This window comes from Haliaeetus albicilla, chromosome 6, assembly GCF_947461875.1.
Source record: "Haliaeetus albicilla chromosome 6, bHalAlb1.1, whole genome shotgun sequence".
Lineage (NCBI taxonomy): Eukaryota > Metazoa > Chordata > Aves > Accipitriformes > Accipitridae > Haliaeetus > Haliaeetus albicilla.
In genome coordinates, this window is record NC_091488.1 from 2,614,456 (window position 1) to 2,638,684 (window position 24,229).

At 42.5% G+C, this 24,229-nt stretch overlaps 1 long non-coding RNA gene across 1 annotated transcript in view; it reads right to left on the reverse strand.

Moving 5' to 3' along the window:
• LOC138685569 (uncharacterized) overlaps positions 1–24,229 on the reverse strand; it is a 134,664-nt gene that overhangs the window by 80,107 nt on the left and 30,328 nt on the right. The window lies entirely within an intron of this gene.

The window sequence follows — 24,229 nt, forward strand, 5'->3', positions numbered from 1 at the left end:
ACATGAAAAAGACTGAAGCAGGCTACTTTCAAGGGGAACTTTTAAAGGCAATAAAATTCCTTGACCGAGTATGTGTCAGTGAGCACAACACTGACATGTGTGACTTAAGATTAAGAACTGCAGACCGGTACTGCACCGCTACTCTTGCCCTTTGTGACTTCAAGAATAAGGCTGACTGCACTCATAAATACCCTCACATCTGTGAAGAGATGATCTTCATAGATCTTTATAAATCTATGAAGAGAATTGAGCAAACCACAAGAAAGACTAGTGGCTGTAGGATAAAAGCAGTACTGGCTTATATAACCAGCTTCATGTGTATTTTAGTATTATTTCTTTTAAACCTAGCAGCCAATAGCTTAAGTTTGAACTTGCAAAGTAATTTAGAAAAACTAGAAAAAAAATGCCATCTTCTGAGCTTCATATTTTTACACAGAAAAAAATTGAAAACAAGACTAAGCTTCTTCCTCCAGATTTACACCTGTGGTAGATGAGCATAGCTATATTCACTTGATTAAGACTCAGCAGAAAACAATAGTTCAAAATCTAACCTGTGTTTTTAAGCTGTGTAACTTTCAAATCATATATATATATATATATGGTGACAAGGCCAGCAAAGGCAATGGTATCACCAGCAAAAGCCCATACTGTGTGAGGTGAGATCCCAGACCACCAGGCAAGTCTGTAATGAGACATCAAGCCTGGGGTCAAGAAATCAGTTCACAAGTCAGGGCCAGGATCTAGTGTGTGGCCAGACACGAGCACACCTGCGACACTACTGCGGTGTGTCTCAGGAGGGATCCAATCTCATTCCCAAGCAGTAGTGAGAAGCCTCTGCAGAACCTTCTTCCAGCTTTTGCTCAAAAAGCCCCAAGGCCAGCCAAGGCTTCTCAAATATCTCTTTTTGACCAGAGACCTGGCCTTGAGTGCAGAGGGCCAAACCCCTGGGAGGGGTGTGGGATCATGCTCCAGGCTCTGACACTGCCGTCCCAGAGGCAAGGGAGGCTTTCCTCGCTGTGTTGCTGTACATATTGCAGTTGCTTCTGTGGAAAATCCTTTACAACCTGGGCGACTGACACGACTTCCTTGTTTAAGTCTCTCCTCTCTGACTTGGCCCTTCATTTGCTCTTTAAAAAAGCTATTAAGCGGATTCAAATTTAGATTATTTGAAATAGCAAGAAGATTCTAAAAGCAGTCCAAGTACAGGAAATCACTGTTGAAGGCCGTAGCTGAACTAGCAATTTCATCTTTAAAATGGATTTATATTCCATCCTCTCAAGACTCCCATCAAAAAAAAAAATGCCTCAATGCACAAGAGCTGACATCAGGTCAACAGTATAATGTCTTCTTAAGCATCACATTGATGGCACAAGTGTGTTTTCAATGACAGTTTACCCAACAAAAAATCTCCCTGTTCATGTATTGCCGTAATTCAAAACCTAAACGAAAGTTACACAAAACTCAACACTTCTCATCACTTAGAATAGTATCTTTGTGAGTTAAGGGCATGTAATTTCAAGACAAAATATGTGCATCAAAGCTACCTTAAGGGACTAGTACAGGCAATAATGAACTCAAAATGACTGTATCCAGGAACCAGCAATTTTAACCTCAGTAACTGTAGAGTAACCGCAGTTTGCTAAGTCAGTTACTTAAATAATTTGCACAAACAAACAGCCACTATTCCTTAATTACTAGCACAGTTTTAATAGCAAAGGTGTAAAACTGTGGAGACTTCATTAATCTTAAAAAGAAGTTGCTACAGAATATTTACTAGGTTCTCCTCCAGTACTATAAATACATTCTGCCTGCAAATTGAGCTTGGAAGAACACTGACTATTAAAGCTATGATCATTCCAAATTTGCCTGTTGCTTTGAAAGAATTTAAGATGCAAGCTGTGAAAATGGAGAGACATGTAACAAACTCTAGGTCTGATATAGGGAGGTCAGCTTCGTGATGGCTTTTCGTTGGCAGTCTTGCATACAAATTTAAGAGGGATGGGAAGAGGCTCTGGATCAGTTTTTCACTTTGATTAATGCAGGTGGTATAGTGGTGGTGTTCACAACGATAATTTAAGAAAGCAGCAGAAAAGCTTGTAGAGAGACAAGTGAACTGTCTTGAACTTGACAGCCACTGATGAGAATCAGAGATGATGCAAAAAGCTTGGAAAGAAGGAGACAAGACTGCAGTAGAGAGAGACATTTACAAGTTTTCGGGGTAAGGATCATTGTTAAATTATCGTCTTAGGAATTAGTTCATTGAGAATGGAAAAACAAAGGGATAGAGAAGGAAGTTCCAGGACATCTCTTGGACACTTAGCAGGGAGGGAACGAATGGAGAGAGGGAAGGAGAAAGGATTCCTCTGAAGGACATGTTGAAGAAGCAATCAATCACAGAGTGAAGAAGCAAAGAAACACAGTCATGGGTGAAAGCAGCACGGGAGTCAAGCAGATCCTTTATCTCCCTGTAGTGTTGAAGGAAACTGGCCCCTCAAGAAATCTTAAGTCAAATGCTGATTTTGAGCTTAGGTGCATAAGGGAGGCTTTGAGAATGCTTTTAATAGAGCAGACTGAGTGTGGCAGTGTGCTCCCCACCTCCACTGGATCTGTATTTCATGTAATCCTGATCAAGTGATAACCACCAGCGGTGATCGTAATGGATGTGTCTGGTTGTGATGGCTGCATCCATCTCAAAGTGGATTTGGGGAACACAGATAACAATACGCTAGCCAAGGGCTAATTTGAACAATGCGCCCACCTAACCACAGCGCTGGTCAATGTCTGACTCAAACCGAATTTGGAAGAAGATAATATCTGTAGTCGGTATGCAAATATGACTTTGAGTCAATTATCTTACTCCATAAATAGCGGACAGGCCAGGGCCCGTTGAGCTCTCCTGCACGGCAGCGGGCTGCACGCCAGGATCTCCCCTTGAGTAGGGACACCTCTCAAAGTGACTCCTCAAGGTGGAGAGATTCCTTGCCACAGCAGATTCTCGCTAAGTGATTAATAGCATGCTAAACTTTGAAATCTTAGCTAAGTGATATAAAGGATTGATTGCGCACATATAATCCTTTACACATAAACCATTACCCAAGTCCTGGACTAAGTCTGGATCCAGCCGCACGTAGATTCCTCTCTGAGAAGGAGTGTAGAACTCAAGGGGGTCTTTTCTGAACCTTGTCACTCAACGGGAGGGTCTCCCTGACAGTTTTGTCTGACCTGTCCTCTAGGCAGTAAATATCAAGTGAACCTTGCCATCAAATCTTGTTAAACCAGTCGCATTTACTATCAAACTTTGTTAATTCGCTGGTTTACATCAATAAGCATACTGCTACCTCTCTCTTACGAGTGAAGTGCGTCACTCCATCTGCAACACTGAGACACAGAACTCACTTCAGTTTTAGTGCAAAACCAAAGTTTGCCTGAATTGGTTCATTATAATTCTTTCATATGTTGCTTTTCTCCTTCCTTCTACAGCTGTGTAATGTATGGCAGTAAGAAAACTGTCCCCATTAGATCTATTCACTCCACAACAATAAGACATACAGTTAACATGAATGAGCTACAAAATAATGAACTTGTAAAATCTATGGAAGCAAGAAGTCAATTTTTTTAATTTGCTGAGGAATAGACTACAGAAGCATTTAACCAATTTCCTGTAGATTCTGTCCTTTTCTCAGCATGTCTGGAAGCACAGGCTCTTCCCTGACACCTCAGGAGAGAGAAGCTGCCAAGCATGACTCTGCCTCCGCTGCTGCAGCTACACCCACTCCTGTGATCTGTGGCAGCATCAGCGAGCAGCAGTCTCCCTCTTTTCTCCCTCTGAACCCGTCTGTATGTCCACCAGTCCATGTTGCTGCCAGGGGCTAACCTAAGCTCCGTCACCCTGAAATCTGGAGGGGACACAATGCATTCCTCCTTAAGGCATGTCCACCTTTGTTGATAGCCCCAGTTGTGGGGTCTCCTTTTAATACAATGCACTTAAGAAACTGTCACTGTTGTTTCCATCAGATATGTGTACATGTACGTAACTTTTATGAACTACCTTCCTTTCTAGAGATGGTAAGTTATCTGCCTCTGGTGTCTTTCAGTCTGGTGTTTTGGATCCTTAATGGTGTTCCCATACAGGAGCTCTGTTCACGTTCCCATAAGTGCCAGTCTGGACTGATTTCCTTTCCTCAGCAAATTCCAGTCGCTCCCTCTAGAATGATCTCCAAATCTTCCCGAGATCTCTCTCTGGCAGTTGGCTGCAGTCCAGGTCCTTCTGGAAGCTGATGTCTCATTAAGGACACTTCCTTAAGCGCAGGTTTGTGACTAAGCTATGGCAAAAGGGGAAATCTTTTTACTTTCTGTTTTCACCCTTTACTTAACAAGATGCTGTATATATAGATCTCTGTCTCTATACCAACTCCTGCAATATTTTAGTGCTCTTTCACATTTAGCAGTAATATAAAATAGCAGCTGCTCAGTTCAGTGCTCCAGCAGTATTTCTATTACTCCCAGTGTCTGATCCAGCTATTCTAAAGTTAGTTTGTGTATCTCAACGTTGTGCCTCAGCCTGCCTTTAGACTATAGGCTTCTCAGTGCTGGCTGCATTTGTCCAGTCCCCGGCCAAAGATCCTCCCTCACCCACCACATCTGTTCTGAGACCCAGCGGTAACTTCTGCACTAAATCTGAACATGGGTTTTCTCCTGTGTCACACAGACTGTCTCAGGCTTAGAAATGTTTATTATACTGTCCTAGGAGAGAAATTTAATGTGTCTAGCTGCTCCTGAGTTTTGCAGGATCATTTTCCAAATCCAGGGAGGCATACGCACAACACGGCGACTCAAACAGACGCAGCAACCAGTGCTCCAAATTTTGGCTTCACTTCATCTCATTACAAAAAGCAGCTCATGTCCTGCTGTGGAGGAGGTGCAGGATTATGCAGGAGGTCAGACTCCATCATTCTGCTGATCCCTTCTGTCCTTTACTGTCTAAAAATAAGTTTTCAAAGCCCTTCTTAGGTCTAATGGAGGCTTCATAAGAAATTCTTAAACTGAGATCCATTGCTGGATTCATGTGAGCAGCTGAATGGACCCATCTGCAAGTCAAGGCTCTGATCCAGTAGAGATGTTACATTCTTATTCACTTTACTAGCAGTTTTTTAAATTGTAAATATTGATGCTTGAATCTGCACTTCCCACAATTTCTTTTAAGTGCCTTTCACAAAGGATGACTAATACTCAGTACTCAGCTTTGTACAGGAGTTGGTGGTCACAAAAGGTGCAAAGCAATATTTCAGCAAATTTCCTTGTCCTCCTGCACTTCAGAGGGGTTGTTGGCTGTTGCTTTTGAACATTTGATTTCCAGCAGCAGCACAGGCGATACTACCAGTTTCTTCTTAAATCCTTAAGCTAATAATTCATCATATAATAGGAAGCTAGCATAAGAAGATGCAAAATGGCAAAAAAAAACATTTTGGGAAATATATAATTCCTGAGATGACAGAGGATGGATTAACTTTTATTTCTAACCAAAAATCACATATTTCTATTTTCACATTATTTTCATAGCTGCTGCTGAACATGCTTATGGCAATTTCCACTTAAAAGAATAACCATGATTTTGGGTGACCTGTCCTGTATTAAAATGCTTGGGCCTAGGAATACCTGGTATCTGAGCAATACAATATTACATAAAATTCTTGGATTTTAATAACTTTTCTGGATATGGATCAGTTAATAAACTTTGTTTCACCAACCACCTAACAGATATCTGGCTACGACTGCTTAATGAATGTTTCCCTGAAATGAAATCTGGAACATTTCAGACTATCAGACTGAGAGAAAAAAATAATTCTCTGTGAGAAAAATCCCATGTTGCAGACTCGGTTCTACATAGCTGAAGTTCACTTTATTTCCACTGGCAGCATTGTCACCTTTGAAAATCTTCTTATACAGCATTGTGCTAGTCTTTTATGTTCACAGTGATCACTGCAGCATCTGCCAAAATGGGTTGATGGAAGTCGAAGGCCAACCGTTCCCGCGCAGTCCAACTTCCGTAAGTGCTGCGTCCCTCTGGCCCTATAGGTTCTGCAGGAAGCGGTAGGCATGCAGCCTTTCCCAGGGGAAGGCTTGAAATGCTTCAAAACTATCAGTTAGGACTAAAAGCCTGCACACTTTGAAGTGTGCAAAGACGAGTGGGCCCAACTGAAAATGTTAAGCCCCCTCCCTGCTATAGGGTGCAAAGCACGGAGCTGCACCCTTGCGATGAAAGCCGTACAGTCTGTGCCAGGCAGTTGCCGCTCGCTGCCCTCGGGTGCAGCGTATTTACTGCGTCGGGTGCATGAAGCCATCAACCATATGAGCTATGCATCAGCTGGAAGGTGTGCAAGATGCTCTGGAGAAGACCGTGACACCTTGGGCTGCCATGCTCCCATCTTTCCTTCCAGGAGGGTGGCTTCTGGGAAGGGAAGACTGGAGGCTGGAGGCCCGTAGCCCACAGCTGTGCTCCACTGGCATCCCGCCCAGGGGAGCAAGCCCCAGGGCTTGAGCTTACATTACAAACCTGACACAGAGAGATGCCAGCCAGCCCTAGTAGGAAGCCAAGCTGGACCAGCACGGGCTTGCTTTGCAGTCCTGTTGTACAGCCCTCAGCTCAAGCCAATAAATCATCTTCCTCTTTCCCATCTTAACACTTTTATAGCCCCTGCTACAGACACTGCCTCATAAGATTATCACAAAAAATAATATTTGTGATGATAGTGGAGTTGAATCAGCAGTGAGTGCAACTCTGAGACTGAGCTGATGAACAGTGCATCACTGACTGAGGAGAGGCAGCCACAGCTACGGCAATGTAATGTCGGTGATGGTGGTTCCTATGATAAACAACATACCGCTTCCTTGCTGCTTCCACCGAAGCATTGTGTAAGAGCACTACTGATCAACAGCAAGTAAACGGCATAATAGTTGCCATCCTGCTAATTTATTGGGGTTTATCAAGAAAATAGCAGCAGTGGCTGTGGAAGAACTATTAGCAAATGTGCAAATGGATTTTGCTTTATTATTGCCACGACATCCTAATGCATTGGTAATGGGACGGTGGCAGACAGCCCCACTGTTTTTCCAAAATGATAAATCTGAACAGTTTGGCCAAGCCAATGGTATACATTTCTCTTGAGTTCACGAACTGACTTTTGACAGAAGAACACACAGACAGGCAAAGGAGGAAAAAAACACAAATACCTACACAAAGTTGAAGCTAAGACATCCTATTTAGGGGTTGGCTTCATTTTTATGGCACAAGTGAAAAGATACCAAAAATGACCTTTTCAGTAAGTAGATACCTTTCAATCTTGTCAGTTCAACATGACTGTGGATATTGCAGCTGCTGGACTGAACTACAAAATGTCAAAAACATCAGCCACAGATGAACCCTCACTGGTATATATGCTTGGGTTGCAGTGTCATTTTTGCAAAAGAAACAAAACAAAACAGAACAGAACTTGCTATTTTATCACAGAATCACATACCAGCTGAGGCAGGAAGGCAGCTCAGGAGATCATCTAGTCCAGCCCCCTTCTCAGATCAGGGTCAGTGAGAACAGCCTGCCGAGGGCCATGTCCAGTCGCATTTTGAGTATCTCCGAGGATAGAGACTCCACAACCTCTCTGGCCAACCTGTGCCAGTGTTTGATCAGCCTCAGAGTAAATATTTAAGTGCAATTTCCTGTATTTCAAATTGTGCCCACTGCCTCTTGCCCCGTCACTGGGCACTACAGTCTGGCTCTATCGTCTTTACTCCCCTCCATCCCAACCCAATCAGGTATTTATACAACTGGGTAAGATCCCCCTGAGTCTTCTCCAGGCTGAACAGTCCCAACTCTCTCAACCCTTTCTCATATGACAAATACTCTAGTCCCTTAATCTTCTTTGTGGCCCTTCACTGGACTTGCTCCAGTACAGTCATGTCCCTCTTGTGCTGGGCAGCCCATCACTGGACCCAGCACTCCCGATGTGTCTCACCAGTGCTAAGTGGAGGGGAAGGATCACCTCCCTCCATCTGGTGACACACCGCCTGCCACAGCCCAGGGTGCTGTTGGCCACCTTTGCTGCAAGGATTCATTGCTCACTCATGTTCAACTTTGTGTTCACCAGAAGCCCAGGTTTTTCTGCACAGCTGCTTTCCAGTTGGTCTGCCCCAGCCTATACTGGTGCAAGAGGTTATTCCTCCTCAGGTGCAGGACTTAGCATTTACCTTTGCTGAATTTCAGGAGATTCTTCTAGGCCCATTTCTCCAGCCTGTCAAGGTCCCCCTAAATGGTGGTACACCCATCTGGTGTTATCAGCCACTCCACTCCATACTGTGTCATCTGGAAACTTGTTGAGGGTGCACTCTGTCCCATCCTCCAGGTCGTTAATGAGGACATTAAACAATACCGACCCTCGGGTCATACCACTAGTGATCAGCCTCCAGCTGGACCTCATGCCACTGACCACAACCCTTCAAATCTGGCAGTTCAGCCAGTTTTTATTCCACCTCGCTGTCCATTTATGTAGTCCGCATTTCACCAGTTTTATCTATGAAGATGTTAAGGGAGACAGTGTCAAAAGCCTCACTCAGGTCAAGATAAACTATATCCGCTGCTCTCCACTCATCCACCAAGCCAGCCATCCCATCATAGGTGCCTATCAGATGGGTCAGGAATGATGTCCCATGGACTCATAAATCTTATAAATCCATGCTGACTACTCCCAATCACCTTGTCCTTAACATGTTTGGAAATAGTTTCCAGGTTTATTTGTTCCATCACCTTCCCCACCATCAAGATGATGGTGACCAGGCTGAAGTTCTTGGACCTTCCTTCTTGAAAATAGGGTGGCATTTGCTTTCTTCCAGTCCTCAGGAACCTCCCCTGCTTGCCATGACCTTTCAAAGACAACCAAGAGCAGCCTCACAATGACATCAGCCAGCTCCCTCAGCACTCATGGGTGCAACCCATCAGGTCCCATGTGCCAAAAGAGAATGCAAAACTTGTCGTTCCTTGATGAAAACTTGATTAAGTTCAGGAAGGTCTCTAGTAGGAAAAACTGTTCTTAAATGAGAAACAACACATGAAAACCCAGTCTGGAGGAGAAACTTCATACTGGGCTGCCCACGGTTGTCTTTATCTTCAGGATGAGGTTCGTCTCATCACTTTTTTGGTCACTCACCACAACAATATCCATGTACAAAAATAAAGTATGTAGGAGAGGGAGAAAGTTTTTCCTCCTTAATGGCCAGCATTTCTAGAAGTTGGAAACTACTCAGCCACCCAGCTAGGAGTGTGAAGGCAGCATCAGAAAGATGGTTGGGGAAGGAGAGCTTTTTCAAATATTCTGGGGCACTATGCTGAGGGCTTTCTTTTATTCCTATACCTAATCTTTTGTCATTCTCAGATAAGACTAGCAAACTTTTATACAAGCAAACTATTCAGATGGAAGCCATGTGTGGAAGCCATTCTCAAGCCATTCTCACTGTGCAGACTATTGCTCTTAAATGTTGACCTTTTTTTTTTTTTTCCGCATGTTTAAGAGACAAGCAACGTATAGAACAATTTCACAAATCTATTTAGTTTAACTTTACCAGTCTTTTTAGTTTAGCTTTGGGATTGAAACACTTCAAGCACCTCAGACAAGTATCACATGGCTTTCTGAAGCCTGCTGCAGAAACCACAATAAAATGCCTATTGTAGAAGCATAATTAAACACACAAGGAAACCATGATTCATTGGGACTGGGACAATTCAATGCCTTCTGAAGACAAGTACTTACTTCTCCCTGATTCACCATTACCTGAAGTATCTCTCTAAGCAGCAGCAAAGTGTCAAAGTCAAGAAGAATTTTAACTGTTCAGTATATGAATTATAGACTTATAGTGAGACACAGCTAACTGAAGTTGCTGGAAGGAAGACGGGACAGACAGGTTTTCTCAGGGATTGAATGCTATAAGCAACTCAGTAGTGCTCGCTGCAGACATACCTGTGCACGCATATGGGAGAGAGGCAACAAAAGCCGATCAAAATGTCTGCAGGAGAAATGTAATTAGTGAGATCTTAAGTATAAGATGAGAGAAACTTTTACAGATGTAGTGCAGGCTGGAAAGAGGTGTGGAACTATGAGCAAAACTAGACTCCTACTCTGTTCAGAGAAATGGGATTTTGTAGGTATTTGAAATAACAGATTGGTAGTGAAGAAAAAGCAGACTCCATATCAATTTCTTCTCCTAATGAAAAAGCTTGTGAGACCCTGAATAACGATTAAACCCTCAGGTCAAGGGTACACCTATCTGGACAGGAGAGAAATTGAAATGTTATTCTTGCTCAGCCAAGGTGGAAAGAAGATATTCATTGAGCTTAATCAAAAAGTTAATCGAAAGTATTTTAACAAAACCTGGCACAAGAGCTAGAGGCCTTACTGGAGGAGTCTGGGAAACCTGAGGATGCCTCCAAAGGACTGAATACCCACAGCTGCAATTATTGCTGGGGAAAAATATTTGAGGTAAGGTTGAAACCTGGTCTCTGAATTGCTTTTGGTGGTTTTAGGAGGTTTGATTGTATATTTGCTATTTATAAGGAAGGGACCAGAGTAAATGCTTACATTTTCTGGACAATCTCTAACTTTCTATAAAAAGCCAAGAAAGGTCACTTCTAAATATCCACTTTAAGTACCAACTAGGTGCCCATAAGGAAGGAGTTCAACTACCTATTTACACAACCAATTTTTGTTCTGTGGCAAAATCCTTGTTATTTTGCACAAAAGGCCCCTCAGAGGATATGGATTAGCTTCATTTTTCTTTGGAAGCCTCTCAATGCCTCAGATTTCATGGGTGGTGGATAGCTGTCTATAGTTCAGAGGAAGAGCTACCATGCAGGAAGCACCTTTCAGACAAGAATCACAGAATAGCTGTTTGTGACAGTGGTTCACAGCGCACTTGCAGCACATACGAAGTCTCTTCAGAACCAAAAGTTAATTTTTATAAATAAGATAAAACCAGAACTGAATTTTGGGATAATCGGGCAAGAACTCCATTTGATTTTGGAAGAGTCACAAATCAGGCAAAGGTCTGCCCAGCAGCAGAAGCCACTTGCCAGCAGACAGAGTTATCTGCAACGTTCAAGTCTCTGGCAGCAATTTTAACTAATGAATCCACTGTAATTAACTCATTAGCAGTTGTTGCAATGACTTTACCACCCTAAGCCTCTGAGGCTCCAGAAAGCTAGCTATTTTAGAGGCTGTAAATTTTGCTAAAATGTGGGAGACATTTGCACAAGGCTTTCCTCAGTCAACAGAAGTGTGTTCAACTGTCTTCCACTTCTTGGAAAAACATCACCTTTGTGGCAACCCTTCCTGGCAGAACAACATCCTACAGTGCTATTCCATGGCTACTCAGACTATGTAGCAAGGCCAGCAATAAACGCACATCCATTTATGCTTAACAGTCAGGTCTTCCTTTACTTTGGGGGCTAAAACAAAACCTCCTACAGCTACAGTTGCGTTAGGGACTATAGCAGCTGGCAGTGCTGACTTTGTGCAGCGAAGAACAATAGATGTATAACATACAAAGGTCATTACTGTGACAGAGCGGGACCTGCTCTAACAAGTTATGAATATGTAATACAAAATGGAGTTTGACAGGTGTTTTCGGTTCTCCAGGTTGGAGTCCTACAGGATGTGGAAAGTCGTACTCTTAATTGGGTCTCGCAAAAGCTACCTAAACCCACTGCGGTGCCACACCAAGGCCCGCGTCAGTCGATGCTGCTCCTTGGCCAGGAGTGCAGGAGCCCACGGCTTCCCTGCGGAGGGTCACAGGCAGGAGCACCTCGTCCAAGTCCACACTGCACACAGAGACACTGTGACATGTTTTCCTGCGTGATTGATTCTAACCCGTACAACAGTTCTAGAAAAGGCTAGCCTTCCCTCGGTATATATGCCTAGTACAATCCTTTGCACTCTAAGGCAGAGGATCTGGACAGACTTGTTGCTTTGAGAATAACAACACATGTTTCAGCACTTAAGTTTTCTTGTCTCAGATGCTCGATGCAGAATAATCTGCATTTTATTTTAAAATATTGAGAGAAACAGAACACATTTTATGAATGATCTGTCATCATCTTCCAGTTTGGCAGATTACACATGTAGCTGGGTCATGGTTTCAAGAGTTTCATCACAGTTCAGTAGTAGTTAATCATTTTCCAATGAAAGCTAGGATTCTTAGACACTCACAACACACCAGGCATCAGAACTGCAGGGGGTAGAAAAACGCAAAACCAACGAATTCTGAAAGACTTCAGGGAGGATCATGAGAACTTGCAGTCCAACCAGTGCCTGCCCAAGTCTGGCTACAGCTAAAAACAAGCACCCTGGGGTGCTGCTCCATTTCTTTTAAATCCGAACCCTGCTGACCCTAAAAGAGAAATGGGGGAGGAAAGGCCAGCTCTGTTACACAGGCTGGGAGGAACGAGACAGCCCAGTCAGGACACACCTGGGGTGCTGGTCTGCCTTTGTTTAGCTCTGCCTACAGCCACATTTTGGCTGCAGTAGGGATTACAACGCCCAATGCACCAAAAACATGGCTCCTCCATGCTGACAGAATGTAAGATCTGTCAGGCCAAACACCCTCCCAGACAGTGTCGAGGACAGCAGGCAGCTCAGCCGCAGCCCAAATGCACTTGGAAGAGCTCGAGGTGCCAAATCTCCTGTGATCTGCCGGCAGAGCAGCAGCTCAGTGTTGGCAGATATGAGCCCTTCAGAAAGATAACCTTCCACCACTCGTGTGGCGCTGGCAGTAGCTGGCTGCCCACATCATGGGAGACAGGACAGACGACCCAGAAGAAAGGAAAAAGCAGCAGCAAGTGACAAGCAAGACAGGACCTCACTGCAGCTCTGTCAGAGTGTGCCAGACAGGTGAGGATACGGCTCTCCAACAGCTATCTCGAACCGCTGGTGGAGCTGATAGCTGAGGCAGCTGTCCTCACATCCTCAGCTTATTTTCATACACAAATCTGGCCTTATCTTGCATGTTCGATTAATAACCTTTGCTACTGCTACTGATGTCCTCTTCAGCAGATACGGACTATGCACTTGCCACGATCAACTGCTACAAACCTAGTCTTTCTCCAACTGCTGTGTTCCGGTTTTAAAAGGAGAGAAAGACTAAATTTGAAGCTTAATTATTTAAAATAAAATTGTTTCCTTGCTTAAGAGTTAGGGATGTGATTTAACAAGTTGGGGACTGACATTTAAAAGTGTAGTGGTGAGTCAGATTTAAATCCAGGCTGTGCCAAAAGGGTGCAGTTGAGAACAGAGTGAAATGCGAATGTAAACTCTCTGGAGCTTTAATCCTGATTGCAATATTACTGACAAAACTCAGCCCCAAACTGACCCAGATTCATCTTGCCTAGCTTTTTAAACATAGATGTGACACCCCATTTAGAAGCTGTTGTCCTACTCACCATCTGTAGTTTATGGAGAAAAATCAAGACCTCTGGGGGAAATCAGACTGATCTGAACCCCAGATCTCAACTGCCTGCTAGCACTTCACGGCTCCAGTATTCCCTTCCCTTTTAAAAGAAACCTCCTGACTGCATCACCCCTTACATCTGTGAGCTGTAGGAGTCAGGCTGCTCATGAAAATCTGCTTCAGGCACCAAAACAACTAGAACTTACCCCCTCTACTCAACTTTCATAGCTTGCTCTCTTGCCTGCTCTGTTATTCTTCTGTAATGACCACTAAGGATTCCTGTGGTTTATGAGCATGCCCCAGCAGGTGCCGTACTGCACACATAACAGGTATTCCCCATATCTATGCTGCTGCATTAGGGTGTGGAGTTTATAGAGCTACCTGGAACACACCTCCTGGTATGAGGTGGTTTTGAGCACCCACGGTCACAGGACTCCAAATGAAGCCTCACAAGCCTTGTACTAATACCCTAATAATTCCCAGTTTGTGGTGGCCTCCGTGGCCACCAGGGACATTGCTGTGCTGCCCATGAAGACCCACGCTCCTCTTCTGAAAAGCTGCTCCAGCCTGTACTGCCGTATGGGGTGATCCCATCCCAGGTGCTGGTCTTTGCTGTTTTGGCCAGCCTGCTGGGGTGCCTCTGAGCAGCAGCCCTGTCCTCCAGCCTGTCAACCACTCCCCCAGCCTGGTGTCATCCAGGGAGGGCTCTGACTCCCTTCACCATCCTCTAATACATCCTTCCAGGCATTTTGAAAGGAAAAAAAGTCCTACCTCTTCTTCTTTTTGTCTCTTCCTGAAGCGTGAATGACCCCATACAAGGGGGATCGTTACAAAGTGAAATAACAAAGTATGTGTGACAGAGACAGATTATTGTGAGACTGCATTGATGAAGCTCAGAAAAAGGAATTGAAGAGAAAAACTTTCAGTATTCTTGTGTTTTAAGCACACACAGACAATGCAAGATTCTTATCTGCCTTTAACGTACATAAATTTTTACTGGTTTTATTTGCTGGAAACAAAGCATAATGTTCAGTACCACAGCGCAATGCTAGGGATCTGCAAGTTCTATAGTGACTGGATAGATTAATAAAATAAAAAATGCAGTTTAAAATCAACCAAATAATACAAAATAACTTCTCTGAGGGCAAAGAACCAGAACAGTCTACAAGGCTGATGGACTGTTGAAGAAAAAGACTCAAGAGTTCTTTCAGTAAAGTTATCCAATCCTTCAAGCTGTAATAAATTGGTATTTAAAAATACACGTTGTACTATGCTTAGCCTGGAAATCAAGAGAAATTATACCACTAATATAACAAAATAAATAAATAATTTGATTCTACTATCAAAAAAGCTCTGCTCTTTTTACAATCTTTTCAATGGGAAAAAATATAATTTCCTGGAGTGAACTCAAGGTGAAGAGGGATTAAAGTGATAACATTCAAAAGAAGTGGCATTTGTTTATATCATCTAAGATAGGTTGGGATTAATGAGACAGAAGAAAATATCGAGATGACTTAATGCAAGCTGTGGAAAAATTTAAGGTGCCCTTTCATGCTGAAGAGCAATGCTAAAATAGCACTTTCTAGTTCCATATTTCTCACCTTTCACTAATTTTCCCTCAAAATTCTCCAAGTTTATAAGTAGTTACTGTTTCAAAATGACCAGGCTTGCAAAGCAGCTTATTTTTTTAAAAGGGGTACTGTCTAGTTCCAGTATCCCAACAGGAAATTAAGATTCTGCAATCACAGTTTGCATCTAGAGCTAAGAAAGCATTAGCTGTCCCCATCCTATAAACCAGCTTCCCAGCTAGGGAAAACTGAGACCCTCAGAAGGTCTTCAAGGACTGTTTGGGTTTGATTTTTCCCCACAAAAGACAGTAGGCCAATCGACAAAACACGCCCACATTACATATGGGAAATCTAATTGCAGGCACCTCATTGGTATTGAGAATAGCAGGGATTTGAACCCAGGTGCCACAGGGCAGTGCCCTAAGTGCAATGACATACTGATATTAGGAGCAATTTGTAAGTGGCCTGTGAGCTGGGAACAGCCACAGCGTACCCCCATATTGCACAGATGCTTCGGCAGGACCTGCTGCAGCCATCTGCCTGCAGTTCACAGGGTTAGAAGCGCAGCAGGGTTGGGAACAGGAGACCAGGGTCAGGCTCCAGATTTTGAGGATAGAGCTGCATAGGAAGAGATTGGTTTCCTTAGAGTAAAGAGAAGAAAGTCACAGGGATGCTGGTTGGAAGGCACGTCTGGTGGTCACCCAGACCAGCCTCCTGCCCAAAGCAGGAGTGCTGCCAGCACCAGATCAGCTCTGCCGAGGCTTTGCCTAGCTCAGTCTTGAACACCCCAGAGGGCAGAGAGTGCACCGCTGCTCTGGGAAACCTGTCCCAGTGCTGCACCACCCTCCCAGTGACATGGCTTCACCTCACATCCAGTCTGAGCCCTCCAAGCCCCAGTGTGGCCATTTATCACTTGCCATATTATTTGCCTAGACCAAGGAGACTTTGGCTCTGCCATCTCTATAACTGTTCTTTAAGTAGCTATACACTACTATATACTATACCTGCCCTTCGACTTCTTCACTGATTCCCTCAGCCTCTCGCTGTAGTTCAGGTGCTTTTGGCCCCTGAGCATCCTGATGACCCACCACTGGACCCTCTTCTGTATCTAAGGGCTGCTACTGCTAGTGTGAGGGATATCCAAACTGGGAAACATGACATTAGGTCACTTCAAGATTTTGCTCCTTTCTTTCCCTTCCCTGAACTTCTTTTGCAAAACAAGTATAATACCGCAAAGAGCTGCAATGATACAAATTAACCTTTTCTTATAAAAATTTACATGACCTGAAAGCTGTTCCATTGATTCATGACAAAATATGGGTTTATCCTCTTTACTTGAGGTGCCTAACAAAGACAAATAAAGAAACAAAGAAAGATCTAAGCCTAGGCTAGTCCTTTTCCTGATAATCGAAAAAAGCACCTGTAAAGAGCAATTAATCTCCCTTATCTGAGCTGACTTAGCGTGAGAGGCAGCACCTTCTGGAGTTTTCTATTCACTTCATAGCCTACAAATGGAGGGCAACTGACTTAGGGTAGATGGCTCCCATGTTACTAGCAATGTTTGTTAATAATATGCAAGCTAAACAGACAAGCTAAGTTCCTCTCCTAAATTTGAACTGGTTCTATAAAGCAAGCAGGAGTAAAAATGCAGTTATGTTTTGATAGAACAGTTACAAATCTAAATGCAAAGATGGCATTTAATGGTGCAATTTGCATCACTCTCCAAAGCTAATGTGTAGCCATTACACTTTTTTTAGCACAGTGTAAAATGTACAGTATATGTTTAATTCAAGAGTTTAAAACCTGCAGACTCTGGGAAGTTTAACTACTTTCTTATGACAGTCAACGCCTTAACTCTATCCGCTTACTTCATGCATATCCCCTATGAAATCCCTATATATGGTTATAAAAGGAACACATGACATCTCCTAATTTTATTCTCAATTGCACGTCGTTATTTTATATGGTTTGTCAAAATTATACTCATGAAGTGTAGAAATGTAAGCCCTTCTCCACTAGAAAACCACTCCAGATCCCAAGCTCTAGTGTTATTCATACCACAGCACCATCACAGCAGTTTTCAGTTATCAGCATCACTGTCTTTTTCAAAAAGTGGACAGCAAGGAGTAAGGGCATTGTGAGGGGTCATGCACATTTCATGAATGTTTTGGCTGGGAGAGGTAGATCAAAAAGCCTTTTGGCAAGGAAAAAGAGGACCCCTAGGAAGAGAAACTGTAAGAAAAGGACCTTAGTTAAGAATTTATCCGCCTCCTCGCTCCTGAGTAGAAGCAGGCAGAAAGTGAACTGAAACCTTGGCTTGCCCTCAAGCAGCCAGGAGGTGTGATAGACTGGACCAGACCAAGACAACCAGGAACACACAGACTGAGTGGGCCTGGAAGGGAAGAGGAAGAGGAAGAGGAAGAGGAAGAGGAAGAGGAAGAGGAGGAAGAGCAGTACCTTCATTCCTGTGCAGAAGCAGTCCTTCCTGAAGACATAGCTGTAAGATGCAGTGTCATCTGAAAGCCTTTATGCAAAAGGTCTGATTTCTAGATGAGATGTTTTTCAAAACTTTTCAATTGTGCAGATCGGAGTGCTGCTACAGCATTGGATGACTGATATTGCCGTTCTGTCAAAGAGAAATGAATGGGATCAGTGAAAAAATTTAAATCTTAACTGTGACAGGTTTTTTCCTTCTATAAAATGCATCATTTCTTTAAGCTGCTTCTGTTCTCTGTGAAGCTGTTTTTATTTAATTACAGAGTAGAAAATCCAATTGTGCAAAAACCAAAAGATGTTTCCACTCTAAAATAAATTTCAGTTTCAGAAACTAGTTCATACAGTCAGTGCTTCCACATTTCTCTAGGGGCTGTGCACTCTGGCTGCAATATGTCTTCCAAGATGCATTCCACTTTTTAGCCTGTTGGTAAAGATAGGGGAACACATTATAGGAATCTTTCACAGTTCATCTCAGATGTGTTCCTTGCATGCTTTAACCAGAGAAGGGAGAACTGTGCTGATTTGGGCTGGGATAGAGTTAATTTTCTTCATAGCAGCTAGTATGAGGCTCCGGTTTGGATTTGTGCTGGAAACAGTGCTGATAACACCGGGATGTTTTCATTACTGCTGAGCAGTGCTTACACAGAGTCCAGACCTTTTCTGCTCCTCAGCCCACCCCACCAGCGAGGAGGCTGGGGGGGTACAAGGATTTGTGAGGGGACACAGCCTGGACAGCTGACCCCAACTGACCCAAGGGATATTCCACACCATAGGACATCATGCTCGGCAGATAAAGCTGGGGGAAGAAGAAGGACGGGGGGAGGTTGGGAGCGATGGTGTTTGTCTTCTCAAGTCCCCATTTGGCGTGCTGGAGCCCTGCTGTCCTGGAGATGGCCGAACACCTGCCTGCCCGTGGGAAGGGGGGAATGGATTCCCTGTTTAGCTTTGCTTGCATGCACGGCTTTTGCTTTCCCTATTAAACTGTCTTTATCTCAACCCACAAGTTTTCTCACTTTTACTCTTCCGATTCTCTCCCCCATCCCACTGGGGGGGAGTGAGCAAGCAGCTGCTTGGGGCTGAGCTGCTGACTGGGGTTTAACCACGACAAGAACATATCCCGAACAGGAACACCTACAAAACAAAACGGACCGTATGGAATTGCAATTCTATGCTTTTTAACAGAAACACAGTAGTTCTGCCTAAGCCAAAAATGTTCAAAGGAGAAACATATTGATGGGATGAGAAATTCGGGTGTGGCCAAGATCTTACTCAGCCTCGATAAAGTCTGAGCAAGAAAGAGAGGGAAAGAGAGACAAATTCACATTAGCATTGGCACTGAAGATACAGAGGTAAGCTTTGGGAAGAGGAGGCAGGGAGAGATGTACCTATCCTTTAATAACAAAGTTTTGGCAAAGATTCATATCCTATAATTTTAGCTATCAACAGACCATCCTTAAGAGAGTGGCGCAAAGCAAGAATTCAAATTTCTTCCACTATGAGAAGCAAAGATTGCTAACACAGGGACCTATATTTGTTGCCTGGAGTTAAAGAGAGGTATTCATCATCTTCTCTCAAAATTAATCGGAGATTTATATTTGGCCTACCAAAGGTATTCTGGTACATAACAGTGAAAAAAACCCAGCACAGAATTAGTAGTAAAAGTAAAATACCACAAACCTAAGCCCAAGATGTAGAACCTCCCTGTGACATACCTCGTAGTCACGACCTTCAGCTCCAGCACACTTTGCTTCTACAGCTCCCTTATCTATGTTTCTATATGACGAGTCCAGCTCACAGAAAGCTAGTTCACTGAGCACACTTTCAGATCAAAAACCTTATTAAAGGAACAGAATGTGAGGAAGATAGGACCAGATGATTGACAGTGATTGTATTGGAAATGGGAAAGGCTGCACAGCCCTTTCTGAAATGCAGATTTTCCAGGGCTGTGAGAGGTTGGGATCCGATGCTATGTTTGGCCCATTAAACAGCTTTTTAGGCTAGAAGGTATATCTTCAGAGTCTCACTTCACAGGCCGTAACATTTCACTGTTTAATTCCTTCATTAAAGCAATAAGAGTTCATTGTGCTGTACCGTATCTAGATTTAAAAGGATTTTCACGGAAAAGAAGAATCTATAAAACTCCTAGATAAAGTTATTCCAGCAGTTATTTAGCCTTGCTGTAAAAAATATGCTCCTTTTTGTAGCCTGAATTAATCTGGTTTTACTTTAGAGATGGAGTAGCATCGCACTTTCATTCACTAGATTAAATTGTCATCCCGTATCAGAAATGTCGCTGTGTAGCAACTCTTAAACCACGATAAAGTGATGTGCTAACCTTCTCTTTGGCAAAATAAAAAGATTGAGCTTCTCCACTGTTACTGACAGACAGCGTGTCCAGACCTCTGACTGTGCTGGACGGATTTCAGAGGTGTTTAAAACATCAGCACCACAACTGGACTCAGACTCCAGCAGCAGTTTCACCAGTACAGAAGTCATATCATACCTACTTACAGACAGTTACTCCTACTGGCTATTTCTTCACCATACACATATAGGTATCCCCTGGTTTCCTTAGTCTCACACTGCACACAGGATGCTTTCCAGAGTTTCCTGACTGCACAATGGCTTTGTTACCCAATACCCAGTTAGGAATGGCAGCTGTGGAAAACAAGGGCCTGAAACACCTGAGTTATCTGATATCTCAGGTGAACACTGTCTTATGGAAAACTACATTGTAGAGTCAGAAATACCTGAGCTAGCTTTTAAAAACTCTGCTCTGACAGCACTGAGCTCTATACAGCTAAATTTATCTTGTTTCTTGGCAGTCTGCAGCATAGACATACTGGGTAAGATTCATCTGGCCAAGTGTAGACATATACATCTGAGCCAGACACCCTTGGCTCCTATATGGACATCTTATCTGAGAGTAGGTGTTTGAAATAGATTACATGAGTCACGCCTTAAAAGAGCGTACTTTTCTCCACGGATCACACAGGGAACCTAGAATAGCTCAGAGGTAGGCACCTCCAGGCCGTAGTAAAGTTTGCCAAAATGAATCCCACCCACTCTGAGGAGAGAGTAGAGACACTTGAAAAAACACGGCAGAAATTTTCAGAAGTCCTGTTTTTGCCTTTTCCCTCTTCCTCCTTCCATCAGGCTTGGTATGGAAACACTGAGAGCTTGAGGGAAAATTAAAAAGAAGTTTGGGTGAACTTTTTCACTCAAAATTAACCTTTCTGAGTCCTGTATGAGACTATTGGTACTGCTTCACTTCAAACCTTCACATATTTAGAACTTCAAATGAATTTGTTTTATTTAAAAAATCTCTAGTGGAAAGTTACACGTTTGCAAATAACTCTCCTTCTTGTTTAAAACTACAGCCTTTTTTTATTTCAATATTTTAGTAGTTTCTTCCCTTTTTTCTGTATAATTTAGAGATAGGTCTGGAAAAATCTGAGTGATCACTTCAGTGTTTGCATTATGACACTAATGTAAGTCAGGGGTGATATCATATGAAAGCTGTTGGAAATGTATTTCTTTTTTATTATTCTTAGAGTTGTTACCATGAAAGTCTTACACACACAAAAAAAAATTATTTAAATGCTCTTTTCATTTGTTTATAGAAGGGTCAAGGTATAGAAAGTAACTCCATTGCAACAACATTTGCACAACAGATTTAAATCACATCCACCTTTATGTTCACTAGACAAAGCAGCCAAGAGGCCAATTTCTCCTCTATCAGAGATAGATCAGGAGTACTGTGACCAATTTCAATAGGAACAGCAGTAGAAGCATCTGTTCCTTGTTACTATCCCTACCAATTTCACCTTGGTTATTTCAGAAACTTTCCTGTTTCTCTTTTGATTTTGGCAAGCAATAATAGTTATGCCCAAACTGTGCTTTGGGACTACATACTAGATACTGCATGAACTCAGTAACTATTACTGCAGTTGATCTTCATTTCTCTGAAGACATTAATAGTTACAGTACATGTTGTCATTAGGATTTGGGAAAAAAGCTAACAACTTAAAAACATATGAATTCAGGTAACAAAACACTTCCTTCTGCTACAGCCTGTCCAGTGTCACACTGATGGAATGGGCACAGTGTGTAAATGGTGCTCACAGCCTGAGATCCCAAATGGTCCGTGCATCTTCTTCAGTTCAGTGATTTATGCCATGAGAACAAAGCAATTGGGCAGGTAGAGACCACAGTGCCTGGAGGTAAGGTATTTCAAGATTTAATTAAGAGATCTCAAATCAGGTCCTCTGCTACACGCTGCTTCAATAAAAATAGAGGAAACTAAGTCCTCATTTGTATTTTTGTCTTCTTTTTAGATAGTGAAATGAGTATTTTATATAAAAATCTGGTCATTTTAACTCCTTCCTGTGTTGTTCTCCTAGCCCTTCTGGGACGCAATAGTTGGAGAGAATCAGGAAGATGTAGGCACAGAAATGCCATTCACTTGCCAATGCCTATTACCCAACATGCTACTGGTCTTAAAGTTGCACTAGATGAATGAGTTGGAAGGGACTCAGAGATACAACGTTGCTGTTGTGCTCCTTTTGGTTCTTCAGATCCATTCGTTTTTCATGTGCAGTGTTTCCTCTTAGTGGCCCATATAGCATCTACACCTGAGAGAAGTAATCTTTTATCCTGTACTACAACACTATTACTCTTTTGTCCTCTTTGAAGAAGACAACCAAAGATGTTCCTGCCTTAAATGGTGACCAAAAATACAACAAATTCTCAATACTGCTCTAAAGGAAGTTAAACTAAAGTTTTGCCTTTGAACTGGGACGGAACATTATTGGTCAAATTTTCATTTACTTTGGAGTATATTTAAGCTGAAGTTTTGGGGGTTTTTTTGGTCTTTCTCAGCAGGTTTTTCAAGTTTCAGCAATGGAAAAGGTTAGTATGCAAAAGCTTAAAAGTGCAGTATTTCTGAGTACACTAAATGAAATGCTTCTTTTGCCTCTTGCCATAAAATTAATTATGCCAGAGAGAAAGGAAGCTTGTGTATACAAGCTCTCAAAGATTTTTCCATGAAAAAATTCATCCCCACAGTCAATAGAGACATTATATGAAAGTGCATTGTTACAAAGGTTTTCTCCTCAGAATTTCTGATTAATGTAAATTTGAATTCCACACTGTAAGATAATGCTGAAAGCCTAAAACATAAATTATAGTGACGTAGATTTCAAACAGAAGTACCTACGAAGTATTTAAGAAACAAGACTCCACAAATAATGCCATATTATAAGCATCCAACTTGTGTGGTAGAGTGCATTTTTATTTAATAACAGCATGATGCAGGATCATTTACAGAGAAAAGAGCAGGAATCCCATTTTTAGACACAAACCAAACAGATCTTTGAGACATGTAACCTCATGTATTTACATGAGCTAAAAAAGACATAAAATCTTATCTAAGAAACTATTGGGGGATTATGAAGCATCACTGATATCTTTTACTTATCAAGTTGTCAAACTTTTTATGAGTTATGTCTGAGTTTCCTCAGTCATTTTGTGATTCTGTGATTAGTATATAAGCATAGAGCAGTATTTAACTTTGTGACTGTCGTGGTTTAACCCCAGCCAGCAACTGAGCACCAGGCAGCCGCTTGCTCACTCTCCCCCAACCCAGTGGGATGGGGAAGAGAATTGGGGGAAAAAAGTAAAACTTGTGGGTTGAGATAAGAACAGTTTAATAGAACATAAAGGAAGAAAATAATAATGACAATAATAACAATAATAAAATTACAATAATAAATAATAAAAGAACTGGAATATATAAACCAAGTGATGCACAATGAAATTGCTCACCAGTCACCAACCAATACCCAGTTAGTGCCTGAGCAGCGATCCCCTCTGGCCAACTCCCCCCAGTTTATATACTGGGCATGACGTCACATGGTATGGAATACCCCTTTGGCCAGTTTGGGTCAGCTACCCTGGCTGTGTCCTGTGCCAACTTCTTGTGCCCCTCCAGCCTTCTCGCTGGCTGGGCATGAGAAGCTGAAAAATCCTTGACTTAGTACAAACATGACTTGGCAACAACTGAAAACATCAGTGTGTCATCAACATTCTTCTCATACTGAACCCAAAACATAACGCTATAGCAGCTACTAGGAAGAAAATTAACTCTATCCCAGCTGAAACCAGGACAGACAGTGACCATGTAACTGCATTCGCTGGCTGACATTATGGTTATTTCTATTGTGGGATAGGTAAAATTCCATGGCACTGAGCTTTGTTAAGATACAATGACTGTGTAAACCCTATTCTTTTCTTCATTTAACTCTTATTTTTCAATAGGCTCATACTGTAGCTATATTAATTATAATGAAAATGATTAATGATACTAATAATACTCATTATGTTGTGCGTATATTAACAGCACAAGCAGCACTTGTGTCCTGCCATACAGCACACTGGAAATTCAGCTTGATTTTTGTGGGTTTTACTGCATCACAGCACTCCTCCTCCCCCCAGACAAGGTCCTAGCATTACAGCACAAGTTTGTTTCAGAATTGGCACTAACTTGCACATTGGTTTTATAAATTACAAAGCTTAAGCATTTTCTCTTCAATTCCAGATTTTCACTCCCCTTGACATTGGACAACTCATCAAAGTACTGCCTGACAAAGAGACGGAACAACAGGCTGAACAGAGGCATC